This window comes from Bos grunniens, chromosome 24 (assembly GCF_055505025.1).
Source record: "Bos grunniens cultivar Pamir isolate PY7600 chromosome 24, Bosgru_T2T1.0, whole genome shotgun sequence".
Lineage (NCBI taxonomy): Eukaryota > Metazoa > Chordata > Mammalia > Artiodactyla > Bovidae > Bos > Bos grunniens.
The window spans coordinates 22,754,978-22,769,669 of record NC_141188.1 but is presented as its reverse complement, the minus strand read 5'-3'; positions in this window follow the sequence as shown (position 1 = coordinate 22,769,669).

The window sequence follows — 14,692 nt, the reverse complement described above, 5'->3', positions numbered from 1 at the left end:
CTGAAGATAAAATTTCTAAAATCTGAGCGAAAGAGTTTAAAAAATTATTTGAAGGCCTTAGGGATTGACCAAAAGAAAGCCAAAGCTGGAGAGGAGAGTACATTTGAAAGATGAATGGAAGTTGTTGAGATTTGTGAGGATGTGAATTTTTAACCTGAGGGCAAAACCCGCAATCCATGAGCAACTCCAGCTAAAGAGTGCTGCAGCCTGACTGGCTTGAAGGAGACACAAAACAGAGTTTGAGGCCAGTAGAAGAACTGGAAGGTTATGGGGGAAATGCAGAAAGGAATCTTGGAGAGGATGGACTCCAAAATATGTGTCGTATTCGTTTTCTATTGCTGCCACAACAAACTACCACAAGCTTAGTGACTTAAAAACAACACAGATTTCTTATCTTCCAGTTCTGGAGGTCAGATGTCCTGTGCAGGTCTCACTGGACCAAAATCGATGTACTGACAGGCTGCATTCCTTCCTAGAGGATGTGGGGGAGTATCTACTTCCACATCATTCAGGTTTTTGACAGAATTAAGTTCCTTGCAGTTGTAGGACTGAGGTTTTTGCCTTGCTGCTGGCTATAAGCTGAGAGTCATTCCCAGTTCCACTGCCACATTCATTGACCTGAGGCTTCCTTCTTCCCTCTACAAAGCCTGCGGCTCCAAGTTCAATCCCCTTCACACTCTTCACAGTGTAGCTGGATTGGTCACACCCAGATTATCCAGGATAATTTTCCCATTGTAAGCTTAATCCCATCAGTGAAATCCCTCTTGCCATAAGTAACATATGGACATGTTCTGGAGATCAGAGCGTGGACATCTTCAAGGGGCCATTATGCTGCCTAGGGCAGTCTGCCCTCTAATCCTTCAAAGATGGCTCTTCTTAATATCAATAATCACATTAAATATAAATACACTAGGCATGCCAATTAAATGACAGAGATTGTCAGATTGGATTAAAAACTAAAGAAAATGTCTATTTAGTTCTTTGGCCCATTTTTTGATTGGGTCATTTATTTTCCTGGAATTGAGCTGTAGGAGTTGCTTGTATATTTTTGAGATTAGTTGTCAGTTGCTTCATTTGCTATTATTTTCTCCCATTCTGAAGGCTGTCTTTTCACCTTGCTTATAGTTTCCTTTGTTGTGCAGAAGCTTTTAAGTTTAATTAGGTCCCATTTGTTTATTTTTGCTTTTATTTCCAATATTCTGGGAGGTGGGTCATAGAGGATCCTGCTGTGATGTATGTCGGAGAGTGTTTTGCCTATGTTCTCCTCTAGGAGTTTTATAGTTTCTGGTCTTACGTTTAGATCTTTAATCCATTTTGAGTTTATTTTTGTGTATGGTGGTAGAAAGTGCTCTAGTTTCATTCTTTTACAAGTGGTTGACCAGTATTCCCAGCACTACTTGTTAAAGAGATTGTCTTTAATCCATTGTATATTGTTGCCTACTTTGTCAAAGATAAGGTGTCCATATGTGCATGGATTTATCTCTGGGCTTTCTATTTTGTTCCATTGATCTATATTTCTGTCTTTGTGCCAGTACCATACTGTCTTGATGACTGTGGCTTTGTAGTAGTAGAGCCTGAAGTCAGGTAGGTTGGTTGATTCCTCCAGTTCCATTCTTCTTTCTCAAGATAGCTTTGGCTAATCGAGGTTTTTTGTATTTCCATACAAACTGTGAAATTATTTGTTCTAGCTCTGTGAAGAATACCAATGGTAGCTTGATAGGGATTGCATTGAATCTATAAATTGCTTTGGGTAGTATACTCATTTCCACTATATTGATTCTTCCAATCCATGAACATGGTATATTTCTCCATCTATTAGTGTCCTCTTTGATTTCTTTCACCAGTGTTTTATAGTTTTCTATATATAGGTCTTTAGCTTCTTTAGGTAGATGTATTCCTAAGTATTTTATTCTTTCCGTTGCAATGTTGAATGGAATTGTTTCCTTAATTTCTCTTTCTGTTTTTTCATTATTAGTGTATAGGAATGCAAGGGATTTCTGTGTGTTGATTTTATATCCTACAACTTTATTATAATCATTAATTAGTTCTAGTAATTTTCTGGTGGAGTCTTTAGGGTTTTCTATGTAGAGGATCATGTCATCTGCAAACAGTGAGAGTTTTACTTCTTCTTTTCCAATTTGGATTCCTTTTATTTCTTTTTCTGCTCTGATTGCTGTGGCCAAAACTTCCAGAACTATGTTGAATAGTAATGGTGAAAGTGGGCACCCTTGTCTTGTTCCTGACTTTAGAGGAAATGCTTTCAATTTTTCACCATTGAGGATAATGTTTGCTGTGGGTTTGTCATATATAGCTTTTATTATGTTGAGGTATGTTCCTTCTATTCCTGCTTTCTGGAGAGTTTTTATCATAAATGGATGTTGAATTTTGTCAAAGGCTTTCTCTGCATCTATTGAGATAATCATATGGTTTTTATTTTTCAATTTGTTAATGTGGTGTATTACATTGATTGATTTGCAGATATTGAAGAATCCCTGGGATAAAGCCCACTTGGCCATGGTGTATGATCAAAAAATGGGCCAAAGAACTAAATAGACATTTTTCCAAAGAAGACATACAGATGGCTAACAAACACATGAAAAGATGCTCAACATCACTCATTATCAGAGAAATGCAAATCAAAACCACTATGGGGTACCATTTCACGCCAGTCAGAATGGCTGCGATCCAAAAGTCTACAAGCAATAAATGCTGGAGAGGGTGTGGAGAAAAGGGAATCCTCTTACACGGTTGGTGGGAATGCAAACTAGTACAGCCACTATGGAGAACAGTGTGGAGATTCCTTAAAAAACTGGAAATAGAACTGCCTTATGACACAGCAATCCCACTACTGGGCATACACACTGAGGAAACCAGAATTGAAAGAGACACGTGTACCCCAATGTTCATCGCAGCACTGTTTATAATAGCTAGGACATGGAAGCAACCTAGATGTCCATCAACAGATGAATGGATAAGAAAGCTGTGGTACATATACACAATGGAGTATTACTCAGCCATTAAAAAGAATACATTTGAATCAGTTCTAATGAGGTGGATGAAACTGGAGCCTATTATACAGAGTGAAGTAAGCCAGAAAGAAAAACACCAATATAGTATACTAATGCATATATATGGAATTTAGAAAGATGGTAACAATAACCCTGTATATGAGACAGCAAAAAAGATACTGATGTATAGAACAGTCTTTTGGACTCTGTGGGAGAGGGAGAGGGTGGGATGATTTGGGAGAATGGCAATGAAATACATATAATATCATATATGGAACGAGTCGCCAGTCCAGGTTCGATGCACGATACTGGATGCTTGGGGCTGGTGCACTGGGATGATCCAGAGGGATGGTATGGGGAGGGAGGAGGGAGGAGGGTTCAGGATGGGGAACACAGGTATACCTGTGGCGGATTCATTTCGATATTTGGCAAAACCAATACAATATTGTAAAGTTTAAAAATAAAATTTTAAAAAATTCAAAAAAAAAAAAAAACTAAAGAAAACAAGACCAAATTGTGTACTCGGACAGTAAAGAGTCTGCCTGCAATTCAGGAGACCTAGGTTTGATCCCTGGGTCAAGAAGATTCCTTGGAGAAGGAAATGGTTACCCACTTCAGTGTGCTTGCCTGAGAAATCCCATGGACAGAGGAACCTGGCAGGCTACAGTCCGTGGAGTTGCAAAGAGTTGGACATGACTGAGTGATTATCACTTTCACTACCAAATAAAAAAGGACTTTACAAAGAAATAGATTCAAAGTAAAAGGGTGGGGCTTCCCCGGTGGCTCAGTGGTCAAGAATTCGCCTACCAATGCAGGAAGCATGGGTTAATCCCTGGTCCAGGAGGATCCCATATGCCTCAGAGCAACAAAGCTCATGCACCGCAACTACTAAGCCTGTGCTCTAGACCCCAGGAGCCACACTGCTGAGCCCTGGTGCTGCAATTATTGAAGCCCAAGCTCTCTATACCCCATGCTCCACAACAAGAGAAACCATTGCAATGAGAAGCCTGCACACTGTAATGAAGAGTAGCCCTTGCTTGCCGCAACTAGAGAAAGCCCTTCAGGGGAAAAAAAAGACCCAATACAGCCAAAAATAAATACATAAATGTATATAAAAAAGTAAAAGGATGGAAAGATACACTATGCAAACAGAAAGAATAAGAAATCTGAAGTGGCCAACAAGCATGTAAAAAGATGCTCAATAGCCCTAATCATAAGACATATGAAAGTCAAAATCACAATGAGGTATCATCTCACATCCAGTAGGATGGTCACTATTAAAAAGCAAACAAACACACAAAAACAGACAAAGACAAGTGTTAGTGAACATGTGGAGAAATCTGAACCTTTGTGCACGGTTGTTGGAACTACAAAATGGTGCAATTATATTGGAAAACAGTATGGAGGTACCTCAAAACACTAAAACTAGAATTATTATATGATTCAGCAATCCCACTTCTCAGTGTATATCCAGAAGATTTCAGAGCAAGATCTCAGAGAGATTTGCATACCCATGTCCAATGCAGGATTATTTAAAATAGTCAAGAGGTGAAAGCAACCCAAGTGTCCATCAACAGACAAATAGATAAAGAAAACCTGGTGTGGTTTACATGGTGGAATATTATGCAGCATTTGAATCAGTTATAATGAAGTGGATGGAACTGGAGCCTATTATACACAGTGAAGTAAGTCAGAAAGAAAAACACCAACACAGTATATTAACACATATATATGGAATTTAGAAAGATGGTAACGATGACCCTATATGTGAGACAGCAAAAGAGATACAGATGTCAAGAGCAGACTTTTGGACTCTGTAGGAGAAGGCAAGGGTGGGATGATTTGAGAGAATAGCATTGAAACATGTATATTATCATATGTGAAACAGATCACCAGTCCTGGTTCAATGCATGAGACAGGGTGCTCAGGGCTGGTGTACTGGGATGACCCTGAGGGATGGGATGGGGAGTGAGGTGGGAGGGGGGTTCAGGATGGAGAACACATGTACACCCATGGCTGATTCATGTCAATGTATGGCAAAAACCACCACAATATTGTAAAGTAATTAGCATCCAATTAAAATGAATAAATTAATAATAAAAAAAGAAAACCTGGTGTGGTTTACATGGTGGAATATTATGCAGCCTTAAAAAAGGAAATCCTGTAACATATCATCACATGAATGAACCCTAAGGACATTAGGCTAACTGAAATAAGCCAGTCACAAGAGGGCAAAATACAGTATACTTGCAATCATTAAAATATCTAAAGTAGTAAAAAATCATAGAAACAAAGAGTAGAAAGTTAGTTTCCAATGGCAAAGGAGAAGGGGAGGGGAAATTAGTGTTTAATGTGTGTAGAGTTTCAATTTTGCAAGATGAAACAGTTCTAGAGCTTCGTAGCACAGTGTGAATATACTTAACACTATTGAATTTAAAAGCTGTTAAGATGATAAATTTAATGTTATGGGTTTTTTAACCCACCCTTCCAAAAAAAGAAATCAGAAGTATCTATATCAATATTTGACAAAATAGACTTTAAGACAGAATATTATTAGAGATAAAGAGGGAAATTTCATAATAATAGAAAGGTCAATCCAGACAGAGAAAGATGGAAGACAAATACTGTATGATATCACTTATATGTGGAACCTAAAAAATATAGCAAACTTGTGAATGTAATGAAAAAGAAAACAGACTAACAGATATAGGGAACTAGTGGTAATAATCAGGGAGAGGGAAAGGGGAGGGTAATACAGGGGAATTAAGGAGTACAAGGGGCTTCCCTGATAGCTCAGTTGGTAAAGAATCCACCTGCAATGCAGGAGACCCCGGTTTGATTCCTAGGTCAGGAAGATCCCCTGGAGAAGGGAAAGGCTACCCACTCCAGTGTTCTTGGGCTTCCCTTGTGGCTCAGCTGTTAAAGAACTTGCCAGCAATGCGGGAGACCTGGATTCAATCCCTGGGTTGGGAAGATCCCCTGGAGAAGGGAAAGGCTACCCACTCCAGTATTCTGGTCCGGAGAATTCCATCGACTGTATAGTCCATGAGGTTGCAAAGAGTCGGACACGACTGAGCGACATTCACTTTCACTTTTCACTTTCACTTTCAAGGGGTACAAACTATTATGTATAAAATAAGCAAAAAAGAGATATTGTACAACACAGGGAATATAGCCAATATAACTATAAATGGAATGTAACCTTTAAAAATTGTGAATCACTATATTGTATCCCTGCAATTTATATAATGTTGTACCTCAACTATATTTCCATTTTAAAAAGTGGTCAATCCATCAGAACAATATAACAACTATAAGTTTATTTTCCCAAGCCAAACTGTATCCAGCTTAAAGATACTTTTCATTAACAGTCACAGTATTTCAAAAAGGATGTAGGCAGACAATTGCTAACAGTTTACAACTTTCAAACTCCCTTTTGCAGTGGACTACCAAAATCAGAAAGCCACTATAAAACCCAATGAAGTCTTCATCTGATGCTCTGAACAGGGAGGGTTTAGAGTGAGGGTTGACATTTTACATTTAGCATGTTGTTTCACAACTTTTCACAAGCCGACCCTGACTTTCAGGAAATGGGAATGAAAATGGCTAACGTATCAATCTGAGGATCCATAATCTAAAAAAGGAACCACTGCTCTTTCGAGTGATGCTGTCTCAGTGGTGCCACTGGAAAGTCCAGACTGCCTGGGATACTGTTAACCAATCTGGGGAGGGGTCGGGTTCCAATAGGTCTCTGGGTTTAGGGGAGTAAAGTCTATGCTATAGGTGGAGAGGGAGAAGAGGACATAAAAACTAATTTAAATTTTCCCCACCACAAAGCTTTTCTCCACGGTGGCGAATGTATGTCAACATCAAGGAATCGTTCCTTCCTGAGAAGTGATTCCTGAGAAGCGATTCCTGAGAAGGAATTGCTCGTTCCAAGAGGAAGTCTCCCAAAACTAGATGGGAAAGGTTTCTTTTTTCCCCATGTCAATCCAGCTTCTGTTAGTGACATGTGCCCTTCCCCCAAAAAACTAATGGAGTTTCCTGTGTGCTAACAACCTAGTTTTAAAAAAAGTAAAATAAAATTCTGCATTTTTATAAAACTTGATTTAAAAAATAGTATTTCAAGCTGTACAATCAGCAGAAGTACACAGTTATCAGAAATGCACACACTTCCCCTGGCATCTCCAGCACCATCAGCTTTCCATGCCTGATCTATTTGGGCATCTCCATTGTCTGCAGGCTTATTCCCATCCTAGAATACGGGCAGGATGGCGGAGTAGAAGGACGTGTGCGCATCTTCTCCTGTAAGAACTCCAAAATTACAACTTGCTGCTGAACAACCATTGACAAGAAAATGTTGGATCCCACCAAAAAAAGATGTCCCACATCCAACGGCAAAGGAGAAGCCCCAGCAAGATGGTTCAGTTCAGTTCAGTTGCTCAGTCGTGTCTGACTCTTTGCGACCCCATGAATCTCAGCACGCCAGGCCTCCCTGTCCATCACCAACTCCCGGAGTTCACTCAAACTCACATCCATCAAGTCAGTAATGCCATCCAGCCATCTCATCCTCTGTCATCCCCTTCTCCTCCTGCCCCCAATCCCTCCCAGCATCAGAGTCTTTTCCAATGAGTCAACTCTTCACATGAGGTGGCTAAAGTACTGGAGTTTCAGCTTTAGCATCATTCCTTCCAAAGAAATCCCAGGGCTGATCTCCTTCAGAATGGATTGGTTGGATCTCCTTGCAATCCAAGGGACTCTCAAGAGTCTTTTCCAACACCACAGTTCAAAAGCATCATTTCTTTGGCAAGATGGTAGGAGGGGAGAAATCACATTTAGAATCAAACCCCATACCCGCTAGAGACACTCAGAGGACTCAAACAAAACCTTGTGCACACCAGGACCCAGAGACCCCACAGAGACTGAACCAGAACTCTGTTTGAGTCTCCTGAGGAGGTGCAGGACTGCAGTGTCCTGTCGCAGGGGCAGGTGATCTGGGGGCAGAGCTCTGGGTCACACAGCCTGTGGCATAAGCCCGCTTGGAGGAGGTCACCATTAACCCCACCAGAGAGTCGCGGAGCAAACAACCCACAAACTGCAGAACAATCATACCAAAGAAATTATCACACTGTTAAAAAAGTTCTAGGATCCACAACAGATTTCCCAACCTGGGGATCTGGCAGAGGGACTAAGAACCCCCAGGGAATTTGACTTTGGAGGCCAGTGGGATTTGATTACAGAACTTACACAGGACTGGGGAAACAGACTCTTGGAGGGCACAAACAAAACCTTGTGCGCACCGGGAGCCAGGAGAAAGGAGCAGTGACCCCACAGAGACTGACCCAGACTTGCCTGTGAGTGTCCAGGAGTCTCCGGTGGAGGCGTGGGTCGGCGGTGGCCTGCTGCAGGGTCGGTGACACTGAATGAGGCAGTGCAGCCACAGGAGCTTTTGAAAGAGGTTGTCATTTTCTTCACTACCTCCACCATAATTTGGTCTCAGGCCAAACAAGGGAACAGAGCCCTGCCCATCAACAGAAAATTGAATTAAAGATTTATTGAGCATGGCCCCACCCACCAGAACAAAACCCAGTTTCCCCACAGTCAGTCTCTTCCATCAGGAAGCATCCATAAGCCTCTTATCCTTATCCTTCAGAGGGCAGACAGAATGAAAACCACAATCACAGAAAACTAATCAAACTGATCACATGGACCACAGCCTTGTCTAACTCAATGAAACTATGAGCCATGCCATGTAGGGCCACTCAAGACAGATGGGTCATGGTGAGGAGTTCTGACAAAATATGGTCCACTGGAGAAGGGAATGGCAAACCACTTCAGTATTCTTGCCTTGAGAACCCCATGAACAGTACAAAAAGGCAAAAAGATATGACACTGCAGCTGGCATGCTGCAGTCCATGGTGTCACAAAGAGTCAGACACGTCTGAGTGACTGAACTGAACTGATTCCCATCCTTGCCAGCTTTCCGCTTTTTCAATTTGGGTCCCTTCCTTGCAGGGTCCTTTTTAGGCTTGGACTCTGGCATTGGAGGGGCAGGTTTAGTAGGTAACCTTTAGTAGGTAACCTTCTCTGTGGGTCATCCTTCACCTTGGCTTTACCTTCTTTAGCATCCCCTTCAGCCTTTTCCCTGGGCATAGTGGCGACAGCGGCGAGATGTAGGTATTGGACATCAGGATGCAGTGGTGCAGAGGCTCTGGTTGGCCCAAGGGTCGCTCTTGCCTGTTCTTCTAATTATAAGTTTTTATGCACCTAATATCAGAGCTTCAAAATAACCTTAAGCAAAACTAACAGAACTGAAGGGAGAAATTAGCAAACCTACAATCACAGTGAAAGATTTTAAGACTCTGCTCTTGATAACTGATTGAACTAGACACAAAAACTCAGTAAATATATAGAATGTCTTTAAAATTCTATAGTCCAGGGATTGGTGAATTATGGTCTATGACCAAATCCCATGAATAAATTTTTATTGGAAAATATCTACATCCATTTGTTTATGTAATGTTTATGGCTTTCTATGGCTGTTTTCCTAGAACTGAGTAGATGGAACAGATCCAAATGGCTTGAAAAACCTAAAAATATTTACTACCTAGCCCTTCACAGGAAATTTTGCTAACTTCTTACTTTTCTAGAGTGTTCATGATTGCTTCTTGGAACATTTGTACGATAGGTGCTTTAAAATTGTTTTCAGATCATTCCAACATCTATGTCAATCTCAGTTTTGAAGTCTGTTGATCTTTTTTGCCTTGTGAGTTGAGATTTTCCTGGTTTTTTAACATATCAAGTAATTTGTTATTGTCTCCTGGAATATTTTAACATTATGTAATGAGACTCTAGATCTTCTGTAAATTCTATGGAGAATACACACATATTTGTCTTAGGCAAAAGACTTGCTTAGGTTTGGGCTTCAAGTTTACTCTGCCTTCCATGGGCTGTCGTTCAAATATAAATTCAGTTTTCAAAGCCCTTGCAGTCCCATCTGGATAGATCCTGATTATGTACCATTCAGAGGTCACCTGGACCCTGGTTGATTGTATATTAGTTCAGTTTTCAAAGCCGCAGATATACTGAACAGACCCAGGAACACACAGCCCACTGGTGAACCCAGAATTTCATATATAACTTCATGGGATTTTCCTGTAAAATTAAGAAAGAGTGCCTCCTCTCTCCACAATCTCCTCAGTATTTTCCAGTTCCCTATGGTTTCCCCTTTTATTTTATGGCCAGAAACTGACCTCACTCTGTGTACTTCTGTGCCTGCTCCAATCTTTGGTCTACTGGCAGAAGACAGAAGCAATAGGGATTGGTCAACCTGGGGAGGAATGTTCCCCTTCCTCAGAGTTTTAGCTCCTGCTGGCTCTTGCCATGGCCTTTGCTGTTTTCACCACAGGAAGGCTTCTGGGCTGGGGCTCAAGGAAATGGGGAGAAGAAATAAAACATAGAGAATTCCACATTCTGTCTCTCTCTGGGTGTTGGGGGTTTCCTGATAATCAGACAGTACTAAAGTGCTTCCCTGGAGCTCTGTCTACATGCATCCCAGACTACATCCCAGGCGTACATTCAGGCTAATAATTAACAAAGGAACACAAACAGTAAACACATCTAGTGCACTGGCGCTTCAAGTCGTCTTCTCCATCTAGCTGCTACTAGTCTGTGGGGTATGGCAACCCACTCCAGTATTCTTGCCTGGAAAATCCCATGGATGGAAGAGCATGGTAGGCTACAGTCAATGGGGTCGCAGAGAGTCGGACACGACTGAGCGACTTTCTTTCTTTCACTTTTCAGTCTATGGGATTGCCAAGAGTTGGACATGACTTAGTGACTGAGCACACACGCACATTCCCTTTCAGTCTTCCTACAGATGCTCTATGCATTCTGTCTAGGTTTATACTAACATTCAGTGCAGGGACAGAATGGAGTGTGCTTGCTCGATCCTTACCCAAAACAAGAGCTACAATAGCAAAGATTAAAGAGAGGATATCACCACAGATTTTATAGATGTGAAATTAGACATACTACTTTAAATAATTTATGCCAATAAATTTGACAATTTAGATGAAATAGACAAACTGCTTAAGAGAAAACTTACCAAAAGTAACACAAAAGGAAATGGAATCTCCGAATAGCTTTATATATATTTTACCTGAAGTATAATTTACTTTCAACATTATATTAGTTTTAAGTGTACAATATAGTGATTCCATATTTTCATTCATTACAAAATGATTACCACTATAAGTCTAATTACCATCTGTCACCAAAGTAGTCACAATATTATCAACTGTATTCCTTATGCTGTACATCACATGCCCATGATTTATTTATTTTATAACTGGAAGTCTGTATCTCTCTTAGAACCCTTGCCCTATTTCGCCCATCTCCCCACTCCTTCCCTCTGGCAACTACTAGTTTGTTCTCTGTAGCTTATGAGTCTGTTCTGTTTTATATTTTTTCAATTGTCTTGCTTTATAGAGTTCACATAAGTGAAATCATACAGTATTGGCCTTTCGCTGTCTGACATTTCATTTACATAATACCCTCTAGGTCCTTCCATGTTGTCACAAATGGCAAGATTTCATTATTTTTATGGCTGAGTAATCTACAGTCCATGGAGCCGCAAAGAGTTGGACATGACTAGTGCTCTTGCCTGGAGAATCCCATGGATGGAGGAGCCTGGTGGGCTGCAGTCCATGGGGTCACAGGGTCAGACACGACTGAGCGACTTCACTTTCTTTTTTTTTTTTTAATTTTATTTTATTTTTAAACTTTACAATATTGTATTAGTTTTGCCAAATATCGAAATGAATCCACCCCAGGTATACCTGTGTTCCCCATCCTGAACCCTCCTCCCTCCTCCCTTGCCTACCCTCCCTCTGGGTCGTCCCAGTGCATCAGCCCCAAGCATCCAGTATCGTGCATCGAACCTGGACTGGCGACTCCTTTCATACATGATATTATATATGTTTCAATGCCATTCTCCCAAATCTCCCCACCCTCTCCCTCTCCCACAGAGTCCACAAGACTGATCTATACATCAGTGTCTCTTTTGCTGTCTTGTACACAGGGTTATTGTTACCATCTTTCTAAATTCCATATATATGTGTTAGTATACTGTATTGGTGTTTTTCTTTCTGGCTTACTTCACTCTGTATAATAGGCTCCAGTTTCATCCATCTCATTAGAACTGATTCAAATGTATTCTTTTTAATGGCTGAGTAATATTCCATTGTGTATATGTACCACAGCTTTCTTATCCATTCATCTGCTGATGGGCATCTAGGTTGCTTCCATGTCCTGGCTATTATAAACAGTGCTGCGATGAACATTGGGGTACACGTGTCTCTTTCTCTTCTGGTTTCCTCAGTGTGTATGCCCAGCAGTGGGATTGCTGGATCATAAGGCAGTTCTATTTCCAGTTTTTTAAGGAATCTCCACACTGTTCTCCATAGTGGCTGTACTAGTTTGCATTCCCACCAACAGTGTAAGAGGGTTCCCTTTTCTCCACACCCTCTCCAGCATTTATTGCTTGTAGACTTTTGGATCGCAGCCATTCTGACTGGCGTGAAATGGTACCTCATAGTGGTTTTGATTTGCATTTCTCTGATAATGAGTGATGTTGAGCATCTTTTCATGTGTTTGTTAGCCATCTGTATGTCTTCTTTGGAGAAATGTCTATCGCTTTTCACTTTCATGCATTGGAGAAGGAAATGGCAACCCACTCCAGTGTTCTTGCCTGGAGAATCCCAGGGACGGGGGAGCCTGGTGGGCTGCCGTCTATGGGGTTGCACAGAGTCGGACACGACTGAAGCGACTTAGCAGCAGCAGCAGCAGCCCAGTGATTATTGATTAGTCATCTTTTGAGCATCTTTTCATATGCTGTTAGCTATCTGTATGCCTCCTTTGGAAATATGTCTATTCAGAGCCTCTGCCCACTTTTAAATTAGGTTTTTATTGTTGTTGAGTTGTGTGAGGTTATTTTCTTAATATATTTTGGGTATTAACCCCTTATCAGACATAGCATTTGGAAATATTTTTTCCCATTCAGTAGGTTGCCATTTTGTTTTGTTGACAGTTTCCTTCATATACAAAAGCTTTTTGGTTTGATGTAATCCTATTTGTTTAATTTTGCTTTTGTTGCCATTGCCTGAGGAGACATATCAAAAAATATTGCTAAGACTGATTTCAAAGAGCATACTACCTATATAACCTTCCAGAAATTTTATGGTTTCAGGTCTTATATTTAAGTCTTTAATCTATTTTGATTTTTTTTTTCAGAAGAAGAACCAGTCATTCTGTTAGCACTTGGCTCTCAAATACATTAAATTCAAAATTGCTTCTATGTAAAATGAAGCTCTCTGTCTCACTTTGTTTTGCTTTGTTGGGATATAGTTGCCTTACAGTGTTATATTAGTTTCTGCTGTACAACGAAGCAAATCAGCCAAATGTACACGTATATCCCCTCTGACTTGGACCTCCCTCCCAACTCCACATCTCAACCATCTATCTGTAATCTAGAAAAATGGTACAGATGAACCTATTTGCAGGGCAGGAATAGAGAGGCAGGTGTAGAATTAATAGAGAAGCAGAATTAATTTTTTATATATGATGAAAGTGGTCTAGTTCCGTTCTCCAACATGAAGTTGTCCAGTTTTCCCACCATTTATTAAAGAGACTGTATTTTCTCCATTTTGCATTCTTGCTCCCTGCGTTGTAGCTTGTGTGCATGCCTGCTAAGTCACTTCAGTCGTGTCCAACTCTTGCATTGGCCATATAAGCGCAGGTTCATTTCTGGACTCTATTCTGTTTCACTGATCTGTGTGTCTGTTTTTGTGCCATCCCATATTTTTTGATTACTATAGCTTGGTAGTATAGTTTGAAATCAGGAAGTGTGATACTTGCAGCTTTATTCTTCTTTCTCAAGATTGCTTTGGCTATTTAGGGTCTGTTTGAGTTATATACAAATTTTAGGATTATTTCATCTAGATCTGTTGAAATACGCTTTTGGTATCTTGATAGGAATTGCATTGCATCTATTGATGTGTTGGGTAGTATGATCATTTTGATAATATAGTGCTTCCAATGCATGAATCTCATATCTTTCCATCTGTTTGTGTCATCTTCAATTTCTTTCATCAGTGTCTTATAGCTTTCTGAGTACATGTGTTTACCACTCTGGGTAGGTATCTTGTTCTTTTTAATACAATTGTAAATGGAATTATTTTTTTAATTTCTCCTTCTGATAGTTCATTATTAGTACAGAAATGTGACAGATTTCTGTATGTTAATTTTGTATGCTGCAACTTCACTGAAGTAATGTATTATTTCTAATTGCTTTGGTGGAGTCTTCAGGGTTTTCTACATATCTTCATCTGCAAACAGTGATAATTTTATTTCTTTTTTCGAATTTGGATGCCTTTTATGTCTTTTTCTTCTATGATTGCTGTGGCTAGCATTTATTAGTTAAATAAAAGTGGCAAGAGTGGGCTTCCTTGACTTGATCCTGACCTTAGAGGAAATGCTTTCAGTTTTTTACCATTAGTATGGTTGTTCTTGGAGAAGGCAGTGGCCACCCCACTCCAGTACTCTTGCCTGGAAAATCCCATGGATGGAGGAGCCTGGTAGGCTGCCGTCCATGGGGTCACTAAGAGTTGGACACAACTGAGCGA